The 22,499-nt window shown below is 39.2% G+C and overlaps 2 long non-coding RNA genes across 2 annotated transcripts; both read left to right on the forward strand.

The window, feature by feature from the left end:
* Positions 1-1,111: 1,111 nt before the first annotated feature.
* LOC106004303 lies at positions 1,112-13,635 on the forward strand. The gene is made up of 3 exons (XR_001177278.2): positions 1,112-1,280; positions 12,727-12,816; positions 13,454-13,635. It is a non-coding gene; the product is annotated as an uncharacterized LOC106004303 (long non-coding RNA).
* Positions 13,636-15,966: 2,331 nt separating this feature from the next.
* Positions 15,967-21,811, forward strand: LOC106004302. The gene is made up of 3 exons (XR_001177277.2): positions 15,967-16,034; positions 21,084-21,212; positions 21,774-21,811. It is a non-coding gene; the product is annotated as an uncharacterized LOC106004302 (long non-coding RNA).
* The last annotated feature ends 688 nt before the right edge of the window (positions 21,812-22,499 follow it).

A 22,499-nucleotide genomic window follows, 5' to 3' on the forward strand; every position in this document is an offset into this window, starting at 1 on the left:
GATAGCAGATATAGATGCATTGCAGTCCTTAACCTTTCTGAATGTCCCTGTGCAGCACTGCTGGATAGTAATGTTTGCTCAGTTCTGGGGTTCATTAATAGGAAGCCTAATTCCCTTGTGGCAAACCTAAGCCACATTCTCCAATATCATCTTTATAAAAATAAAGTAGATATACTTTCCTTAATATTCTTTTTTCCCGTATTTTTTAGGTGGTTTAGAACCCAGATATGGAGAAAGGGTGTATTTTGAGCATCCCTTAAAGGCCCAAACATTTTGGACCAAGACCATAGGAACACTCGGGAAGAAAAGAAGACACAGAAAAGGGGAGAAGAGTTGGGAGTCTATTTTTAGACTCATCCTTGAGGGCAGAGGAAAATATGTGCTCCATAAGGGCAGCTTGCCAAAAGAGTTTTGAAGGGAGACTGCTTGGGTCCTACAACCCATTTAATCAAGTAAGTGATTCTCTTGAGAATGAAGCAAGTGTGTTTGGTTATAGATGTCTCTACACCTGGAAGAAAATATGGGAAATGGAGGATAAGAGTTCTCCAGGAAAAAACAATGCATGGTACAACTGACTAGGTGTCTGCCTACTAATTGGCTGGTATAGTTTAGGGCTGCTTCCCTGAAATTACTCTGAGATTTCTGAAATGACATTATTTGCGTATGTATCTAGATCATTCAGTCACATTGCAGACAATCTTTCAGTTTTCTGCCTCAGATGGCTAACCGCTTAATATGGTCCTGATTTCTAATATTTACCCTCCAAGGTCTAGTTTATCTTCAAGAACCCTAGGAAATCTCCCCTGGGCCTCTGTGTATTGATAATACTACCCTAGTGTTTCTTCAAAAGAAGCAAAATTCTTGAAGACAGTGACATGTTTTGTTCCATCAACAAGAGCAGACTTCCACAAATTGTTCGGGTCCGAGTCTGGTGCCTCTAACTACTATGCTTTCTCACGTGGTGGCCTGAAGAGCTTACAACTATGCGCGAGGGGTTGGAGCCGCGTGCAGAAGCTCTACGAGTTGTGGAGGACCAGCCCACGCTTCGCGGTTGCCATAGAAACATGAGGTCAATATGGCGACCGTGACCACTTTTTAGTAGAGACGGACGTTCTTTCGATAGAAGAGCAGGGGTCCACCGTCAGGAATTTGGGGCTCTGTTGAAGGTGTTGGTCCCCGCGGTGGGGGCTGAACCGCCCCGGGGCGTGAGGAGACAAAGAACTCCAGATCCAAGCTGATTCCTTCCCGAGTTGGAAGTCGGAGGCACCGCTGTCTTGTAGGTAAAACCGTGGGGATCTCGCCCCGCCCCAGTTAGTGTGATTCCTGCTTGAGGGGATGCCGTGGAGATGCTTTCATTTAAAGACAGGGGCGCGGGAGGTAAGACAAACAACGTCCCTGAGACCCAACTTTCCCGTCTGTAAAATGGGTATGAGAATGCTGCATTCACAGGATCGCTGAGAACAATCAGTGATACACACGAGCAAGCCCATGGCCCGGTGGTTACTGTGGGATCATGAATGTATGAACTCAGGCCACTTCTTACTCCTTTTCGGCTTTGTTGCTGGAGGATAAATTAGGAAAGTAGGAGAAAAAGGCTCTTTGAGAAGCCCATTAAAACGTGGTTGTTACGATCACGATGCAGTTTGTATCAGTGTCATTGCCACTAACCCAGTGCCTGGCATGGTGCTGAGCACATACTTAGGCCAGTAAATCATAGTGATTTCTGGATCTGTCTCTTCCTGTGCAGCTCTTCATGAACTCATATCAGGTACTTGGAGAAGGCAGATTCCGAGGATCTGCGTCATGATGGCTGCTGAAGCTTCTACTCCAAATTCAAGGGCAGCAGTCCTCAGGAGACCCCAACACTTCACTCTCCTGGTGGAAATTGATGCCTGGATCAAGTGAATGCATAGGTCTGAACAAAAGCATGATGTGGAATAGCTCTTGTGAGGTTCACAAACTAGTCTAAAAATAGAGAGCTATTTTGATCCCATCATGGCAGAAAAGGTTTAGCAGGTGGAATTCTATTCCTTCAGTGTCTACATGCTGTGTAGTAACTCTTGAGGTTCATCTTAAAGAAGCTTTTTTTTTTTCCTGAAAAATAATTGTCTAGTTGATGAAGGAAGTTGTTGCTTTTTTATTCTTCAAATTTTTACTTAAATTCTAGTTGTTAACATATAGTGTAGTATTGATTTCAGTAGAATTTAGTGATTCATCACTTAGATACAATACCCAGTGTCCATCACAGCAAGTGCCCTCTTCTTTTTTCTCTTATTCTATTTTATTTTATTTATGTATTTTTATTAACATATAATGTATTATTTGTTTCAGGGGTACTGGTCTGTGATTCATCAGTCAGCAGGTGCTGTCCTTAATACCCTTCACCCATATAGCCCATTCCCCACCCACCTCCCTCCCAACAATTCTCAGTTTGTTTTCTATCATTAAGTCTCTCATGGTTTGTTTCCCCCTCTTTTTTCCCTTCCCCTATGCTCATCTGTTTTGTTTCTTAATTCCACATATAAGTGAAATCATATTGTATTTGTTTTTCTCTCACTGACTTATTTCATTTAGCATCATACACTGTAGCTCCATCCTTGTCATTGTAAGTGGCAAGATTTCATTCTTTTTGATGGCTGAGTAATATTCCATTATATATGTGTATATGTGTATATATATGCCACATCTTCTTTATCCGTTCATCAGTTGATGGACACTTGGGTTCTTTCCATAATTTGGCTATTGTTGATAATGCTGCTGTAAACATTGGGTGCCCCTTTGAATCAGTATTTTTGTAGCCTTTGGATAAATACCTCGTAGTGCAGTTGCTGGATCTCAGGGTAGTTCGATTTTTAACATAACGAGGAACCTCCATACTGTTTTCCTGAGTCTCTGCACTGGTTTGCATTCCCACTAACAGTGTTAAGAGGGTTCCCCTTTCTTAGCATCCTCGCCAACATCTGTTGTTTCCTGTGTTGTTAATTTTAGCTGTTCTGACTGGTGTGAAGTGATAGCTCATTGTAGTTATGAGTTGCATTTTCCTGATGATGAGTGGTGTTGAGCGTTTTTTCATGTGTGTGTTGGCCGTCTGGATGTCTTCTTTGGGAAAATGTTTATTCCTGTTTTTTGCCCATTTCTTAAGTGGATTATTTGGTTTTTGGGTATTGAATTTGATAAGTTCTTTGTAGATTTTGGTTACTAATCCTTTATCCAACATGTCATATGCAAATACGTTCTATTCCACAGGCTGCCTTTTAGTTTTATTGATTGTTTCCTTCACTTTAGCTTTTTATCTTGATGAAGTCCTAATAGTTCATTTTTGCTCTTGTTTCCCTTGCCTCTGGAGATGTGTCTAGTAAGAAATTGCTATAACCAAAGTATATATATATTTTTCTGTATTTCCCTAAATATTTGGATATATTTCACTGGGAAATGATTATTTCTGTTTTGGTTGTATGTACCACGAACCAGTTTGACAAGACATAGTATGGTTGTGTTGATACTGTAAGAACATAATGGTGGGAATCTTTCATCTAAGAAAGATTGCAGAATTATGCATTGCAGAATTATGAATGTATAAATATTCTACAAATACTTAATTCAGGTATGATTAACATGCAACATACTATACTATATTTAAAGTTTTTGCTTTAATAAGTTTTAATATGCATGTACTTGTAAATCCAATACTACAGTCAAGATAATGAGCATATCCATCACCTTAAAAAGCTTCTTCATACCCCTTTGTAGTGTTCCATCAACCTCTCTCCAGTATTTCTGTCTTTGTTACTCTACCCCATTCCAGGCAACCCACTGATCTTCTGTCACTATGGATTAGTTATTTTCCCTATAATTTTATATGAATGGAATCATATTGTGTATTCTTTTTTGCCAGTCTTCTTTCCTTCAACCTAATTATTTCTAGATTTATCCATTTGTTACACATGTTAATAGTTCCTTCTTTTTTGTTGCCTAATATTCTGCTTTATGGATATGCCACAATTTGTTCTATCTGTTCACCTGGTAATGGATATTTGGATTATTTCCAATTTTATATTAATTTTATTTTCAATTTTATAAATAAAGCTGCTATGAATATTTGGGTATAAGCCTTTGCTTGGGCATGTTTTCTTTCTCCAGTACTGAGGTGTATTTACTTAAAGAATTTGTAAAATTAACTTTGTAGGAGTGCTAAACTATTTTTCCAACATGGTTGCACAATGTTTCATTGTCACCAGTAGCGTATGAGAGTTCCATCCTCCACAACTCTGTTGGGACTTGGTGTGGTCACTGTTTTTATTTTAGCCATTTTCAGGGTGTGGTGGGATTACTTTTCCCTAATGACTAATGATGTTCAAAATCTTTTCATTTGCTTATTTAACATTTGTATTCCTTCTTTGGTGGAGCATCTTTTCAGATCATTTGTCCACTTATTTATTGGAGTTTCTGTTTTCTTATTGACTTTGCAAGGTTTTTTTTTAAATTCTGGATACAAGTCTTTTATGAGATATAAGATTTGCAAATATTTTCTTGCAGTCAGAAGCTTGTCTTTTAATTCTCTCAAGAGTGCCTTTGAAAGAACAGAAGTTTTTAATTTTGAGGATGTCTACTTTTAATTTTTCAGTTATGGTTTTGATTTTGCTTTTGATGTCCTATCTAGGAAATCTTCATTTAACCTAAGACCACAAGAGTTTTTTCTTGTGTTTTCTTCTAGAAGTTTTATAGTTTTAGCTCTTGTACTTTTCTTAGTAATTCACTTTGAGTTGACTTTTGCATATGGTACAATATATATATGGATCACAGTTTATGTTTGTGTATATGGATACATACTTGTCCCGGAACCATTTGTTGAAAAGACTGTCATTTCTTCTCTGAATTGCCTTTGTAGGTTTGTTGAAAACCAGTCATCTATATATGTGTGGGTATTTGTGGACTCTTCATTTTGTTCCTTTGATATACGTTTCTACCTTTGTCCCAGTATCACACTATATGGATTACTGTAGATTCATAATGAGTCTTGAAATAAGATAGCGCTTATTTTCCAACTTTCTTCTTTTTCAAAGTTATTTTCATAGTCTAGGCCCTTTGTATTTCCACATGACTTTTGAGAAAAGCCTGTCAATTTCTTCTAAAAAAAAGTAAGCTAGGATTTTTTAGAATTGTATCAAATCTATAGATCACCATGGGGAGAATAGACATCTTAATGATAACCAGACTTCTGAACCCTGAAGATGATGTGTCCTTCTTTTACTTAGGCTTTGTTTAATTTGTCTCAGCAATGTTTTATACTGTTCAGAGTATAGTCTTTACACATTTGTGGACATAGCTGTGCTACATAAATTACCTCAGTGTAGTTTATCCTTTTTTTAAAAAAATATTTTATTTATTTATTTGACAAAGAGAGAGAGAGATCACAAGTAGGCAGAGAGGCAGGCAGAGAGAGAGGGGGAAGCAGGCTCCCTGCCGAGCTGAGAGCCCAATGCGGGACTTGATCCCAGAACCCTGAGATCATGACCTGAGCCGAAGGCAGAGGCTTAACCCACTGAGCCACCCAGGCACCGCTAAGTTTATCCATTCTGATGCTGTTGTCAGTGGCATTATTTTTATTTTAAATCAGATTTGCCTATCCCCTCATCCCTCTCCCCTCTGGCAACTACCAGGTTTTTTCTCTGTATTTATGGGCCTGTTTCTGCTGCTTTTGTTCAGTCATTTAAAAAAAATATTCTACATATAATGAAATCATATGGTATTTGTCTTTCTCTGACTTATTTTGCTTGGTATAAAACTCTGTAGGTCCATCCATGTTTTGACAAATAGCAAGATCTCATTCTTTTTTATGGCCAAATAATATCTCATTGAGTGTGTGCTTGTATGTGTGTGTTTCTATACGCCACATTTTCTTTATCCATTCTTCTATCAATGGATACTTATGTTGCTTTCATATCCTGGCTATTTTAAATAATGCTTCAGTAAACATAGGGATGCATATCTTTTTGAACTAGTATTTTCATTTGGGGATATAAATATCCAGTAGTGCAATTACTGGATTGTATGGCAGTTCTGTTTTTAAATTTTTGAGGAGCCTCCATACAATTTTCCACAGTGGCTGCACCAATTTACATTTTGACTAACAGTGCATGAAGGTTTTCTTTTTCCATATCCTTGTCAATACTTGTTATTTCTTGTCTTTTTTAAGAGATTTTATTTATTTGAGAATGAGAGAGAGAGCATGAGAGGGAGAAGGTCAGAATGAGAAGCACACTCCCTGCTGAGCAGGGAGCCTGGTGCCAGACTCAATCCCCGGACTCAAGGATCATGATCTGAGCTGAAGGCAGTTGCTTAACCAACTGAGCCAGCTAGGTGCCCCATCAATGGTAATTTTTAAAAAATTTTTATTTATTCATTTGAGAGAAAGAGTGAGAGAGAGCATAAAGAGAGCAGGGGAAAGAACAGAGGGAGAGGAAGAAATAGACTCCCCTCTGAGCAGGGAGCCAAATGTGGGGGGCTTGCTGCCAGGATCCCAGAATCATGCCAGGACCCCCAGGATCATGACCTGAGTTGAAGGCAAATGCTTGACCAACTGAACCACCCAGGCACCCCTCAATGGTAATACTTTTTAAAAAGATTTTATTTATTTATATGTCAGAGAGAGAGAGAGAGTACAAGCAGAGGGAGTGACATGCAGAGGGAGAAGCAGGCTCCCCAGTGAGCAAGGAGCTTGATGCAGGACTTGATCCCAGGACCCTGAGCCGAAGTTGGATGCTTAAGTAACTGAACCACCCATTTGCCCTAATGGTAATATTTTTATTATACTTCTCAAGTATTATATTTTCACTGTACTGTCAGTAGCCAAATGTTGCCAGGAATCTTTTCAGTTGAAAACACAAGTTACTTTGGGCTGAAAAAGATACTTGATGCTTAGCACCTGTATTAGGGTTCTCCAGAGGAACAGAACCAATAGCATATTTATAGACAGAGATTTATTTTAAGAAATTGACTCATGAGATTGTGGAGTCCTGGCAGGTCCAAAATCTGGTGGGGGGGGGGTGGCTGGCAGTCTGGGGACTCTGGAATGAGTTACAGTTGGAGTCTGAAGGCTGTCATCTAGAGAAACATGAGAAGGTGAAGTTGTAGATAAATTCCAAAGGCAAGTCTGGCAGAATTCCTTCTGGCTCCGGGAGATCAGTCCTTTATGCTATTCAGGCCTTCGGGTGATTGAGTGAGGACCACCCACCTTATGGCTGGCTGCTTTACTGAAAGACTGCGCATTTAAATGTTTATTTCTTTCAAAAGTAGTCTTACAGAAACAACCAGAATAATGTTTGATCAAATATTTGGTCATTGTGGCCTAGAGAAGTTGATGCATAAAATTTAAATTTTAAAATTTATCACCCCAATATTCATTTGCCTAGATTTCCATATTAGCTTTTAGATATTACTGATAAAGTACTTAAACTGGGGAGAAAGTGTTCCAGAGAAAATTCTATAGGTCATCTCCAGAAAAATAATCACTAAAATGAAATAGATTAGTAGCGTTCAACCCTATATGTGTGGTTAAAATTGAATTGTGAAGTTTTCTTTCCCTATGCACAAATAAATCCACCTCAATGAGTTCCTGGGTTCTTGAGTGTTAAGAAAAAGAGGGAGAGAATATGTATAACTCTGTGTGTGTGTGTGTGTGTGTGTGTGTGTATGTATTGTTGCAGCTGGAAGGAATATTTCTTGTGAGGAATATATGTGGTGAATTACTATAAGTTATGTCAGTCCTTGGTTCCTAGCACATGTTAGGAGACAGATCAGGATGTTTGCTGTATGCTTTTTTCCCAGGTTTCCTTGGCCAGCACAGTTACCATGGTGACTCAGTGACAGCTGTGGGATTTGGTACAGCCTGAAAATCTGTTCATGATTCTTGCTTGAATCATTTATTACTATGATAGTTGTTAAATGTTGCTTTTATAATTCTATCATTCCTTCTAGATTTATTAATTGTTGTTCTGATGTTGGGTAGAGCTTCCTGCTCTCCCTTATGGTTTATTTATTTATTCATCTATTTATTTAACTACTCTGACTCATAGAGTCTTATGTTGCTGAAAAGGTCATCACCTAACATTATAATTATTTATTTTGTTGGTCGTGTTGTCACAGAATTGGCCAGTGTTTGCCCCTTCAGGTTGGCTTCTGTGTCCGTTTGTTACCTCCCTAGAATTCTTTGAGCATGGACTTTGTTCTGTGAGCTTGAATATCTCCCAGTCTGTAGAAAGGAAGTAATTATGACCTCTCAGGGCATTGCTTTGAGGATTTAAAGAAAAAAAATCTGAAAATAATGACGTATAGCATGGGACATCTAGTAGACCCTCAGAATGTTAGTTCCTCATTCTAATTTTGCCTTCTTCATTCTGTCAACATAATGCCTCTGACATGAATATTCTATCATGACTACCAGATAGAATACTTGGACATGGAGCACCAAGTAGGGATGAGCCCCCATCTCCATAATGTGAGAGCTTCGGTCCCACTGCTGTGTGTGGGAGGGGGCTGTGGGATGGAGCTGGGGAAGAGGCACAGTGTCACTGCACAGCTTCTAGTGAACTGAGTGGGTATGGGCAAGCACATACCCATTTCCCTTGTGTTTCATGTGTTTTCCCTTCCTCTTTTTTTTAAAGACTTTATTTATTTATTTGACAGATAGAGATCGCAAGTAGGCAGAGAGGCAGACAGAGAGAGAGGAGGAAGCAGGCTCCCTGCTGAGCAGAGAGCCTGATGTGGGGCTTGATCTCAGAACCCTGGGATCATGATTGGAGCTGAAGACAGAGGCTTTAACCCACTGAGCCACCCAGGCGCCCCTCCCTTCCTCTTACTTTTCTCTCTGTTCCATGTGCTGTCTATCCAGTGTTGTCAGCTTGATCCCCCATTATTAAATTTCCAATCCATCTTTTAACTCAGTTTTTTTGTATCTTCTTAAAGATAATTGCCTAGATTTACCTTTCTTTAACAGATGTAAGGGGGTGCCTGGGTGGCTCAGTGGGTTAAAGCCTCTGCCTTCAGCTTAGGTCATGATCCCAGAGTCCTGGGATCGAGCCCCAAATTGGGCTCTCTGCTCGGCAGGGAGCCTGCTTCCTCCTCTCTCTTTCTGCCTGCCTCTCTGCCTACTTGTAATCTCTGTCTGTCAAATAAATAAATAAAATCTTAAAAAAATTCTTTAAAAGAAAAACCAGATGTAAGGAGTAATGTTTTAATTCTGTAATTTCTTCTGCATATATTACAATTCTATAAAACAAACTTCCTCTCAACAACTACGTGGTTACACTGAGGTATGGTCCACACAGAAGGGAAGGATGAATGCTTATTTCTTTTGTACTATTTCTGCTTTTTATAAATAATGAGTTGTTTCCCTTGGATCCTCCAAAGATGAACTGTGAATTTGCTATTTGTTTTTTATTTTTTGTTTTTCTTTAAGAGTGTCGTCATGAGTTCTAGATGCTTATATACTTGAGGTTGTAATCTACTGCAGCCATTAATGTTTTTGATGTTCAGTTGATCTATCTTAGGCCTGTGGGAGTTCCATTGGGTTGACTTTTATCTCTTTGATATGCTTTCTGGTATGAGCTGTTTGGTCCTGGGTCATCTGCTATAATCCCTTCTTAACCCTAGAATCAGCTATTTCTTCAAGGAAGCCTGGTTCTTTTAGGGGTAAATATTTTTTTAGAGCACTCAGTCTGGGAACTAGAGATGCTCATTGCTACTGGGTTGGTCACTGTTGATTGTCCTTTTTACTACCTGGAACCTGTAAATATGTATTATATATTTTATGGGAATGTACATCATCTTCTTCCATCCTGGGCTTATAGGTTCCTCTGTCACCTTATAGGTAATCATTTTTCTCAACTGGGTTTTAACCTCCCAATTTTAAAAGATATAATAATTTATAATATATATTTATTAGTTTTTGTCCCTGTTCATTTGTAAAAAGGTGGCATATTCTACACCAGTGCTCTGCAATAAAAATTTCTGCAGAAATGAAAATGTTCTGTATCTGTTCTATCCAACTTGGTAGTCACTAGCTACATGTGGGTGTGTTTGGCAACTAAAATGTGGCTACTGGAACTGAGGAATTGAATTTTTAATTTCATTTAATAAAACTAATTTAAATTTAGGGGCACCTGGGTGGCTCAGTTGGCTAAATGTCCAACTCTTGGTTTTGGCTCAGGTCATGATGTCAGGGTCCTGGGACCAACCAAACCCTGGGTCCAGTGGGGACTCTGCTTCCCCCCTCTCTCTCCATCTGCCCCTCCCACTGCTCTTGCTCTTTCTCTCTAAAATACATCTTAAAAAATTTAAATAGTCCTGTGTGTCTATGACTATCATATTGGACAGAAATAGATCTATACATTTTTCTGTACCTTGCTTTTTTCACTAAACAATACAGCTATAGCACTATAGGGAGGGAGTCCTCATTGCTTTTCTTTTTTTTCTTATTGCTTTTCAAGCTGCATAGTATGCTAGGATATAGATGTGCCATAGCGTATTTATCCAGTCCCCTATTGGTGGACAGCTGTCTTATTTCTAGTTTTTTGCTGTTACGAATTTTTCTTTAAGGAATGACCTTGTTTGTAACTGATACCTTTTCATTTTTTGTATTATTTCTTTAGGATAGATTCTTTTTTTTTTAACTGCATATTTTTTTATTAACATATAATGTATTATTAGCTCCAGGGGTACAGGTGTGTGCATCACCGGGTTTACACACTTCACAGCACTCACCATAGTAGGATAGATTCTTAAAAGAGAGATGACTGGTTCCAAGAGGAAATACGCATGTCATTTTACTAGATAGCATCAAATCCCATCTACAGAGTTTGAACCATTTCATATTACCTTCAGTGATGCATGGGAATGCTGATTTCCTCACATGCTAATTGGTGAGAAGAAATTTTTTTTTTTTTAATGTCTTATCATGAGTTAGGCTGAGCAATTTTTACATGTTTAAGACACTTTTTTTTTTGGTGAAATAGTTGTTTGTATGTATTGTCCCTTTTTCTTTCCTGGTGTTTTTTGGGGGTGTTTTGCCTTCATTTTTTTCATGACTCTGTGTATTATGGGTATAACCATTTGCGATGTAGGTTGTAAATATTTTTCCCAATTTGTAATTTTTCATTTTGCTTTTGCTTTTGTTTTTTTTTTTTTGCCATGTAACTTTTATTTTTTATTTAAAGATTTTATTTATTTATTTGACAGAAAGAGAGGGTTAGAGTGAGAACACAAGCAAGGTGAGTGGGAGAGGGAGAAGCAGGCTTTCCCGCTGAGCAGGGAGCCTGAAGCGGGGCTCAATTCCAGGACCCTGGGATCATGACCTGAGCCACAGGCAGGCACTTAATGACTGAGCCACCCAGGTGCCCCTGCCATGTAATTTTTAAATGAAATTAAATACATCACTTTCCCCCTAATTGCCTCTAGATTTGTAGGCATAGCTGGAAAAGTTCCCTCCACCTCCACGTTATAGAGGAATTTCAGTGGGTGTGCTTCTGTGGGCAGGAAGAGAGATGAGAGAAGTGAATCATATTAGGGTGTCAGGCATAGGAGGAGCACTTAGGGGAGGTGACCATATTGTAAGAAATCTGTGAAAACCATGTTACTAAGTCAGGAGAACTAGATGGTGAAGTCAGGATCCTGGTCTTGGGCTTGTCTTCGAGAGCTCAGTCTCTCTTCTTTCTCCTGTGGATGTGTGTCCAGACCCCACACAACTGGGAGATGAGGTCTTTAGTGAAGTAGAAATTCCATGCCACCTTAGATGGATCCTTCGTAGGTCTAAATGAGAGGACCACCCTTCTAGTGATAAGGAGAAACACAAAATCATTTCCAAAATCTTCCACATAACTTGGCTATGGACTAAAGAGAAAGTAAAACCTTTAGTTTGCAACCATGAGAGAACCAACACCGAAACCACACAATTGTTATCTTGTCTTTCACTCTCTGTGAGATCTCCTCAGGAGAAGGTTGCAGTCTCTTAGTGATATTCAAGATGATGGAGGTGTGTGTTACAAATTGCCTTTTCCCAGCGTCCCAGGGAATAGCATCTCTCTGTTCAACCACCTTATTTCCTGCTTAGATGCTGGGTTTCCATCTTGACTCAGGGTCATGGTTGGGCTAAAGTTGCTTGGAATGGAGTCTATTTAAGGCCATACCTCACCATTCCTGGGTTGGACACTAATATTCACCTTGTAGCCTGTGGGTATTTCTAGATCTCCAGTCTAGATATCAAGAGAGGGAAGATGTGGATGCAGATGTGGAATTGGATGGACAGTGCCTGTCACACAGCAGGCATCTGATTCACATTTAATTAACATGAGATGTAGGTATAAAGGCATAAGTAGGGTATAAAATGATGCATATATCCTTTCATTGTTTTTATATAAATGTTTTTATGTAAATGTTTTTCAAGGAGATTGGGATCACATCACAGTTACTGATTTTGTAATCTGCTGTGAAGAAAACATTTTGTTTCTGTTTCTAAACATTGTGTCTTTTTACTGGGAAAAAATAACCTGTAGAAAATGAAGAAAGATGCTTCTAAGTAGATGCGTGTGGTCCTGTAGTTGGTCATCTGTAAAATGGGCAAGTTGGTACTAACCTCACAGACTGCTATGAGGAGAAATGAACAAACCAACAGGAAGTATCTGACATGTAATATTGTAAAACTTTGACACATATTCTGTGTTCTCTCCCCAGTAGAGGAGATGACTTTACCATGAACAACTCATAGAGACCACTGGGATTTGGAGCAGGAAAGCAAGTATATATCTTACGAGTATATATCCGGTATGTATTCTCTTTCAGAGCTTCCAAAGCAGACACACCCATTTTCTCACTTTATATGCTGTAGGAGCTCTAACAGAATCAGCAGATAGGATACTGTTTTTAGACATATATATATATTTTTTACTCAGCTATGTTTGGTCTTGGAGTTCCCAGCCTCTGGCTAGCCCAAAACATTGTCAGGTGTCTCCTGAACCTGAAACATCTTCCCTTTTCCCAGGCCTTATTTTCAGGCTTTTATTCACATTGTTACTCACTGAGGCCTGTACATCTGCAGCCTGATCTGGGCCATCCTGGTGAGAGATGCAGTGACTGCAGGGAGTTCATTCTCTTGTGTCCAGACTAATATCCACATCCCTACATTCACTGAGGGACCCATTCTATTTTGAACTTGAGCTGATTTGTATTACATATGCTGGGCTGTATATATTTTCCTTTCCTTTTACTATTTTCATTGTACAAAGAAGGTGCTTTAGAAGTGTTTTAATCCACGTACGTTGGTTGCCCTGGGCCCTGGGCTGAAGTAGCTGGTAACTAAACCTCCCCCTGAATCCCGCTGGTGAAACATTTCCCTTCTGGAAGCTGTGGGCTGAGAGCACTGGGCCATCTCATGCTCCCTCCCACATTCTCTCCACTGTAGGTTCCCACTTGGCTAACTGGGAGGTTAGACCCAGGAGCCTGCTTTCAGTTCAAGGGGCTTTATTTGGAGAGAAGAGAAAGAAGCATGCTGTGAAACTACTTTCCTCTCATGACCTTTACCAAGTCCTGGGGAGTGGAGACATCAGAAGACTTCTCCAGTGTAAGATTTTTTTGAGCAGCATGCTCGCCTTTCCCCTAGGCATCTGTAGTGTCCCTTACACTGTCATGTAGATTCAAAAATTAGTTTTGAGACCGCCTAGTATGTAATTCCCTTGGTTTAGTGATGTTCCCCATTCTGAGGCCGAACCACTTTGCTATGGGGAAGTCTAGGGATATTTACTTATTCTTCTTATTTTTTCACACTCAAAGCCAAGACAATTTTATGGTAGTTAAAAATGGATACTGCTCAAAAGGAAAAAAAATCATTAAATACTTGGAAGTCTATTTTCCATGGATAAGCACTGTGATCATTTGTATTTTTTTTTCAGAAATTTTACTATGCTTGTATAATCATGCATTTTTAAGCTTAGCAATGATATAACCATCTACTTACAGTTTTGTAAATTACTTTTTTATGGTAAACACCATATTATTAAAGTGACTTCAAGCCAATCAGTATAATCCCATATAATAATAAAAGTGATATGTCGTTTGCAAATATCTTCTCCCATTCTGTCAGTTGTCTTTTGATTTTGTTAACTGTTTCCTTTGCTGTGCAAAAGCTTTTGATCTTGATGAAATCCCAGTAGTTCATTTTTTCCCTTGCTTCCCTTGCCTTTTGCGTTGTTCCTAGGAAGATATTGCTGCGGCAGAGGTCGAAGAGGTTGCTGCCCGTGTTCTCCTCAAGGATTTTGATGGATTCCTTTCGTACATTGAGGTCCTTCATCCATTTTGAGTCTATTTTTGTGTGTGGTGTAAGGAAATGGTCCAATTTATAAAAGTGACCCTAAGATCTCTAATGACGCATTCTGGCATGATAATAATGATAAGAAAGTCAGTATTATGACTGACTCCCTTTGTTCTCCATAGTGGTGTACATGATAAACCTATACTTACTCAGTCATCACCACAGCCTATGAGGAGGAGCTACTGCTGCCTGACTTGAAGTATCAGGGAACCGAGGTGAAGTGAGGGCAGGGCTAGCAAGTCATAAGACCAAGATTTGAACAGATTCTGTGTGGCTTCTGAAACCCTGCATTTAACCAGTGTGCATAGACCCTCAGTCTTACTGTTGATTGCATTTAAAGGGCCACTGAAGTCATACTACATGCCATATACTCCAGGCAGATTTTCTTTTTCTTTCTTTTTTTATTAAGTTAGCCAACATGTAGTACATCATTAGTTTTTCATGTAGTGTTCAATGATTCATTAGTTGCATAACACCCAGTACTCATCAGATCATGTACCTTCCTTAATTAGGCAGGTTTTCTTATTTACTCATTGAGACAGCTCTGTGACAAAGGTCTGGTGAGTCCCATTTCACAGGTGTCCAAGCTCAGACTGACAAAGCCTACCTAAGTTACCTCTCTAGATTAGTGAAGGATGGGAATGAGGTTCCATCTCTTGCCCTCCCTAAGGGACACAGAGCAACCTCCCTTTCAGAAGATGGGCTTCCAAGGCTGGAGAACTGATTGGATCAGCTCCCGTACTATTGTAGCTTTGCAGGTACTCATTAAGCAACCCCTCTGGTTGATGAGGATAACAGAGGAGATGAAATCTCACCCTTTGTGCTAAGAGACCTGGGTATTGGGCCACGTGTGTTGGCTGATCCTCTAAGTGCTGACTTAGGCTGGGGCAGAAGCACAGATCAGACAGGTGATCCAGAGAGAAGGGAAGCAATAAGAACAGAGCTACTTTAAGCAAATGTATTTTATATTTAATTTCCTCTAATCTTAACAGCTTTAAATATACATTATTCAAATCAGGTACTGACTTTAAGGGAGTTTAAATACATTAGGGAAACAACTTATGTTCTTGGAATCAACAGCGAACTGGTATTATTTTAAAGTTTTTCACCTTTTGTCTTGAATCCTCCTGGGCTCTGAATGACTTAAACCCTAGGCAAGGTCTCTATGTGTTACTTAATTTTTAGAATTGTGAGCTACATAGTTTTTGTTACAATATTATTGAAATTTAAAACATTCTAAATGGAGAATATACTAAGAATTGTGTGAAAACAAGGGAGAAATCATTGGCAAACTACAGCTCATCTACTGGATTAGTGTCCATAGTTTGTGAAACACACTTAGTAATAAAAATTGGCTTGTAATTTAAATAGCAAATTCATGTAAAATTATAAATGAATAGTAAACATGTCAAAATATGCCCAAATCACAAGCATTAAAAAGATGCGAGTATAAATGCTTAGATTCATGTTGAGTGGAAAATATAATATGCAAAAGATGAGAAATGTGATTCCTTTTTTGGAAAAGACGTATGTGTGTGTATGTGTATATTTGTGCACACACACACATGTGCAGGCATCTGTTTTCATGTATCCTTCACTTACAGGGACACATCTGGAGAGGAGCACTGTTCTATGACAACAGACCCCTTTGAGTCAGGCGGTAGGACTGTGGCTGGTAAGAAATGCAGGACAATTTCCGTTTATAAATGTACTTGCATATGTTGTTTGAAATACAGTATTTAGGAAAAAAGTATTTTGATGAAAATTTGAAAGCAGAATATACTTATAAACAGATTCAGAAAAGTAATGCACACATGTATTCATTACTTTGGAAAAGCATTCATTTTAAAAAATTACTTAGAAAAATGATGTAGGAAAAAATAGAATTGAAAGTGTTTCTCCCTGTACGCATGTGTGTTTATAGGTCTCTCTAGCTGTATCACCCCACATACTCACATTCACAAGTGCATCTTTATCTTCAGCTCAGACCAATGCTGGACAGCCAATCTCAGGCCGAGACAGCCCAGAAAGTGATGGTGATACAGCTGGATGGCTGCTAGTGGGTTAAAAAGTTCCATTAAATTCTGGCTGAAACTATTAGACCAAGATCCAAACTCCCGTCCCTTTCTTCCCCTTGCCGATCCCCCAGGTTTGAAACTCTTAGTGCTGACATTCTAGATCTGGCTACCTGGTGGCGTCCATCTCCCTTTTCCTTTTCTTTCTTTCTTTTTTTTTCTCTTTTTCTTTCTTTTTATTTATTTAATTTTTAAATAATATCTCTTTTTTTAAAGATTTTATTTATTTATTTGACAGAGAGAGATCACAAGTAGACAGAGAGCAGGCAGAGAGAGGAAGGGAAGCAAGCTCCCTGCTGAGCAGGGAGTCCAATGCGGGACTCGATCCCAGGACCCTGAGATCATGACCTGAGCCGAAGGCAGCGGCATAACCCACTGAGCCACCCAGGCGCCCTTCCTTGTTTTTTTTTTTTTTTTTTTTTTTTAGAGGAAACGAGTGCATTTAGCAAAGGGGAAGAAATATCAGATGGTTTGTTTACTAAGACACACCAATTGGTTCAGTTGGTTAAGCATCTGCCTTTGGCTCATGTCATGATCCTGGGGTCCTGGGATTGAGCCCTGCATTGGGCTCCCTGCTCAGTGGGAAGTCTGCTTCTTCCTCTCCCCCTGCTTATGCTCTCTCTTTCTCTCTCTCAAATAAATAAATAAATAAAATCTTTTTTAAAAAGTAAAAAATGGGAAAATTCATATGAATACTAAAGGAATTCCATCCATAGTTGACCCTAAATCTAGTTCATGTTCATTGACGTATTTCTTCCCTCCCCAATATGGGTTGACATGTCCACATTGTAGAAGTTCTCTCCGAGAGAGTAGGGCATTCATCCTCCATTGTTCCATCCTTATAAGCCTTCCAAACCTTCTTCCACCCCCTGTCATCTGTCCATGACACAGCACACAGCTGTCCAGACCCTGCCCAAAGGCCCCATCCTTTCAGTCACCTCCCTCCTGCCTCAGCTGCCTCTTCACACACACTGCCAAGGCATGCTGCTGCCACCTAGTGTTTCATCATCTGCAGGACCTGGAGCATATGTTTTCGAATCTTCTACATTCATCAGTTTTCTCAGACAGAATTAGAATCATTCTGAACGTGGATTCAAAGGCTGTATTTTAAATGAAGGTATTGTGGTTTTTTGCTCCTAGCTGACCTTTCTTTATAGAGAAATTTAATGGTGGTGGTGAGTTGGTGCCATCTTGTGACAAAAAGCTGAACTGCAGCTTGAACTTGGCAGAGCAGGAAGGTGGGAGGGAGGGGCTGTGGCCCCAAACTACCCAGACAGAGCCTTCTGGAAATTGTGTGGAAAGGGGACATTTCCAAGGTATGGTTATTAAGGACCTTTGGACAGAAAGTGTAGTTTCCCATGTTGAAGAAAAAGCTCTATGTGAGTGGAGGCAAAAGATCCTTCTATTTTATTTTGTTTAAAGATTTTATTTATTTATTTGACAGGGAGAGCATGAGTACACAAGCAGGGGGAGAGGCAGGCAGAGGGAGAGGGAGAAGCAGGCTCCCCACTGAGCAAGGAGCCTGACTTAGAACTCGATACCAGGACCTTGGGATTATGTCCTGAGCTGAAGGCAGATGCTTAACCCACTGAGCCACCGAGGCACCCCTAAAAGATCCTTTTTATTTTTATTTTATTGGCCCATTAATTGGCAAAAAGGTTAGGTTAATGTAACAATAGAAAATAGTGACATAAGCTCAATTACATTTAAAAAACTAAAGTATGACTAAAGCAACATTTCAAATCTGTGGAGATATAATGGATGATTAAGAAGTGGTATTGAGATAGCTAAGTAACCAAAAGGTTAAAAAATAAATAGGAGCCCATTTCTCTATCTTGAAACAGCAGGATAGATTCCAAACAATTCTGAATGAAATGTAAAAAGAAAAGAAAATCCATACAAGTATTAGAAGAAAACATAGGCGAATTATTCTATAACCCGTGTGGAAGAAAGTTTCCTCAATATAAATCAGTATCCAGGAGCAGTAAAGAAAAAGATTGATATATTTGACAATATAAAAATAAAAATGACAACTCTGCATGGCAAAAACATGCTAGCCTAGCCATTTAAGGACACTGGAAGAAACATTTGCAGCTAACATCTTTAACAAAGCATTGATATCCCCCCTATGTAAATGCTTATCAATATAGAGGCATGAAAAAACAGTGCTATCAAAGACAAAGAAATTAACAGTTAACAGAAAACAAGTTGTTTTTAAATGTATGAAAAATTGCCTTTAAATGTATGAAGAGTTTCCACCTTGCTTTAATTAAGAGAGATGCAATTAAAACTACACTAAGATATTGTTTCTTAACTGTTAGATTGGCAAAGATCCAAATATTTATCAATATATTCAGTTGGTGAGAATGTGGAAAAATATGTCCTTTCACTCCCTGCTCACGGAGGTGCAAAATGGTATAATTGCTGGAGTAGGCTTAATAGTGGTCCCCAAAGATACTAGGTCCTAATCCCTGGAACCTGTAAATATTGCTTATATGGAAAAGGTTCTTTGCAGATGTGATTAAGTTGATGCTTTTAGGTATAATCATAATATATATATATATATATATATATATATATATGGCTGTTCACTGTGGCACTATCTGAATAGCAAGAGAATGGGAACAACCTAATGGTGGAGTTATTCTGGATTATCAAAATGGGTCCTAAATGCAAACCCAAGTGTCTTCATAAGAGAGATGGAGGGAGAGTTGACATAGACAGAAGAAGAAAGACAATGTGACCAAGGATAGAGAGGCTGGAGTCATGAAGCCATAGCCTGAGACTGTTGGTAGATATTGAAAGCTGGAAGAGGCAGGGAAGCTTCCGTAGAGTCTCCAGGAGTGAAGCACTACTAATACCTTGATTTTGGCCCCATAAAACTAATTTTGGACTTTTAGCCTCCAAACTGTGAGATAATATTTCCATTTAATGACACTGAGTATGTGGTAATTTTTAAAGTAACTATAGGGAACAAATCATTACAGTGGGGAAATTGAAAGTATCTTGCAATTTTATATATGACCTTACTTTTTGACTCAGAAATCCTATTTCCAGAATTGTCCTAAAGATATACTGGCAATGACACAAAAAGATTTTTGATAGGGGTATAATAATAAATATAGATATAGATACTCACTCTGGTACTATTTGAATAGCAAAAGAATGGGAATAACTTTATACATCAGTTGTGTAATGGATAAGTAAACTATCACACAGTCACACAAGGTGTACACAAAGTACATTGTAAAAAGACTGATGAAAATCTCCACATATGACTGTGGAGGGATCTCCAGAATATAATGTTAAATGAAAAAGTCATTGTATTCAAAGTTATAAATTGCATGGTACTTTTTATCTAGGAAAGGGGGAATGCAAATGTAAAAATGTTTTACTTGTATTAAAAGTAAAAGGACTTCTCTTTTGGGGACCAGAAGGAGTAGATACACTCCCTGTTACTGCTAGGTGCAGCTGAAATCTCTGGGTATTACATGGGCAACAAATACAAGACTCTGAAAGGTGGAGAGGAAAAAGACAGACTGTCTTGGGACTTTGGAACCTAAGTAATGATACACAGTGAATTCTCTTGGTTGTATTTTGCCTTGTATATACCAGACTGGGTGCTAGAGGAATAGGGAACTAAAAAAATGCCAATAGGAAAAGATGAGAAGAACCCCCAGAGAATCTTTTCTCTGGACAAAGAACCAGAAAGGGGGGAACCCAACAAGAAAGATAGTTTTTAGACAACTGCCCAAACACCACAGAGTGAAGCATAGCTCCACCTCCACCATGCCAGCAAAAGTTGAGTGGGGAGCATGGGTTCCATGCCCACACAATTGTAATTAGGCACCCATCCTTACCCTTGGGGGATATGAGAAAAGACTGTATGTAGAACAGAGACTTTCATTCCAACCTGGGGGAAATGAGCACCCCTCCTCATGGCGTCAGTGGAGACCATGTGGGAGCCTACCTTCCAACCCCATTCAGTGATAATGAGGTACCTTCTCCTCTTTTAGAAGTTTTGTGACCATCCAATAAGGAGAAGGCCTCCTCCCCTCCACAGTGTCAGTGGAGATCACACGGAAGGCAGTAAGGAAGGGTCCTCCCCACCTGCCAGGGTGGTGTCAGTGGAGGCCTGGCGGGGGGTAGTGAAATCATACTTCTGCCAAACAGGAACAAGGCATTCCTTCCCTTCCACTACCATGCACAAACACCCCCCCCCCCATGTCAGTGGAGCTGAGAGGGGGAACCTGGACTTTTATCTTTTTGCTGTCTGTTTCTGGTTAGGAACACATGCTTGGAGTTGCAAACATCCATGAAGAGAGGATAGCAACACCTCATAGCAAGTTTGCGGTGAAGAACTAAATCTAGTCAACAACATGAAGAACCTTTCCCTAGGGCCTGCTTTAACTAAATGCTTCATAATATGAAGGGTCCCTTCATTCCTCCAATACCAGCTTATTATTGCTAATATGGTTGCTCATTTCCCTGAACTTGCTCCAATGGAGGGGTGATCACCGGCAGCTAGTGGTGGTGGTCTGAAGAGTGAAGGTGGTTTGCTTTTGGTGAAAGGGGACCTAGTGTTGTATTAGGCACTTAGTTATTCCAGTAAAACACAGTGATTGCTGGATCTGTCTCTCCCTGTATAGCTCTTCATGGTGGATGGCCCAGCTCATATCAGGTGCCTGAAGGAGGCAGGTTCTGAGGATGTGTCCGGATGGCTTCTACTCCAGCAGTCCTCAGGAGAGCCCATCACCTTACATCCCTGGTGGAATATGGTATCTGGCTAAAGAGAGTGCATAGATCTGAAAAAAGCATGTTGTGGAACAGCTCCTTTGAGGTTCACAAACTAGCCTAAAAGTAGAGAAGCTGCTTTGATCTCATCATGGGAGAAGAGGTTTAGCAGGTGGAATTTTATTTCATCAGCAGCTATAGCCTGTGTAGTAAGCCCTTGAGGCCCATCTTAGAGAGACTTTTTTTTCCCTAAAAACAATGAATCATCCGGTTTAGGAAGAAACTTACTTGGTCTTAAACATACATTTAATATACATTAACATAAATACACCTAAATTGTTCTGTGTAAATAATCAGCAATTCTCATGTCTTTCAGATGGGTATGGAAATGTGCATTTGTTAGATCTTCCTAGTAATATGACATTGTAACAGATTTTTCTCTGGTGCCCATGATTTTTTCCTATTATATAGTGAAATGTTTTAAAGAGCCAGAAAATTTCCAAGTGTTAGTTAAAGATATCAGTGACAAGAAATTATTATTATTACTGTTATTATATTATTATTGTTATTATTATTATTTTAAAGATTTTATCCACTTGTTTCAGAGAAAGAGAGAGCAAGGGGAGTAGCAGAGAGAGAGGGACAAACAGACTCCTCACCGAGTGCAGAGCCCAACGTGGAACTCGATCCAAGGACCCCAAGACCACGACCATAGCTGAAACCAAGAGACAGACTCTCAAACAACTGAGCCACCCAGGTACCCCTAGAACTTAACATAAAAAAGATAATTATTATCCTAGAGTTTGCCCTCTTATAATGATACTCAGCTACATTCCCTAAAATAACCAGTTACACTTAAATATCATTATGATTATTTTCCTAGAATAGAATATTTTTATTTCCATACTTTAGAAGGATATGGACATCAACTTTCCCTAAGTATTTGGATATATTTCACTAAAATGATTATTTCTATTTTGGTTATATGTAGCATGGACAAATTTGGTAAGACAGTGTGTGGATCTGCTAATGTTACAAGAACACAGTTGTGGAAATCTTTTCCCTGATTTATTTAATTGCATCAGAGAATTTGAATATATAAATATATGTAAAGTACTTTATTGATGTATGATTGACATACAGTACACTGCATATTTAAAGTATATGCTTTGATAAGCTTTGTTGCATGTATGTACCTGTGAATCTAATACTAATACAGTCAAGATAATGAACATATCCATCACCTTAAAAACATTCTTTGTGCCCCTTGGTAATACCCCCATCTACCGCTTTCCATCCTCTCTCTCTCCACATCACTCTACCCCATTCCC

Source organism: Mustela putorius, unplaced genomic scaffold (genome assembly GCF_011764305.1).
Source record: "Mustela putorius furo isolate JIRA1106 unplaced genomic scaffold, ASM1176430v1.1 tig00003901_pilon_pilon_pilon, whole genome shotgun sequence".
NCBI lineage: Eukaryota > Metazoa > Chordata > Mammalia > Carnivora > Mustelidae > Mustela > Mustela putorius.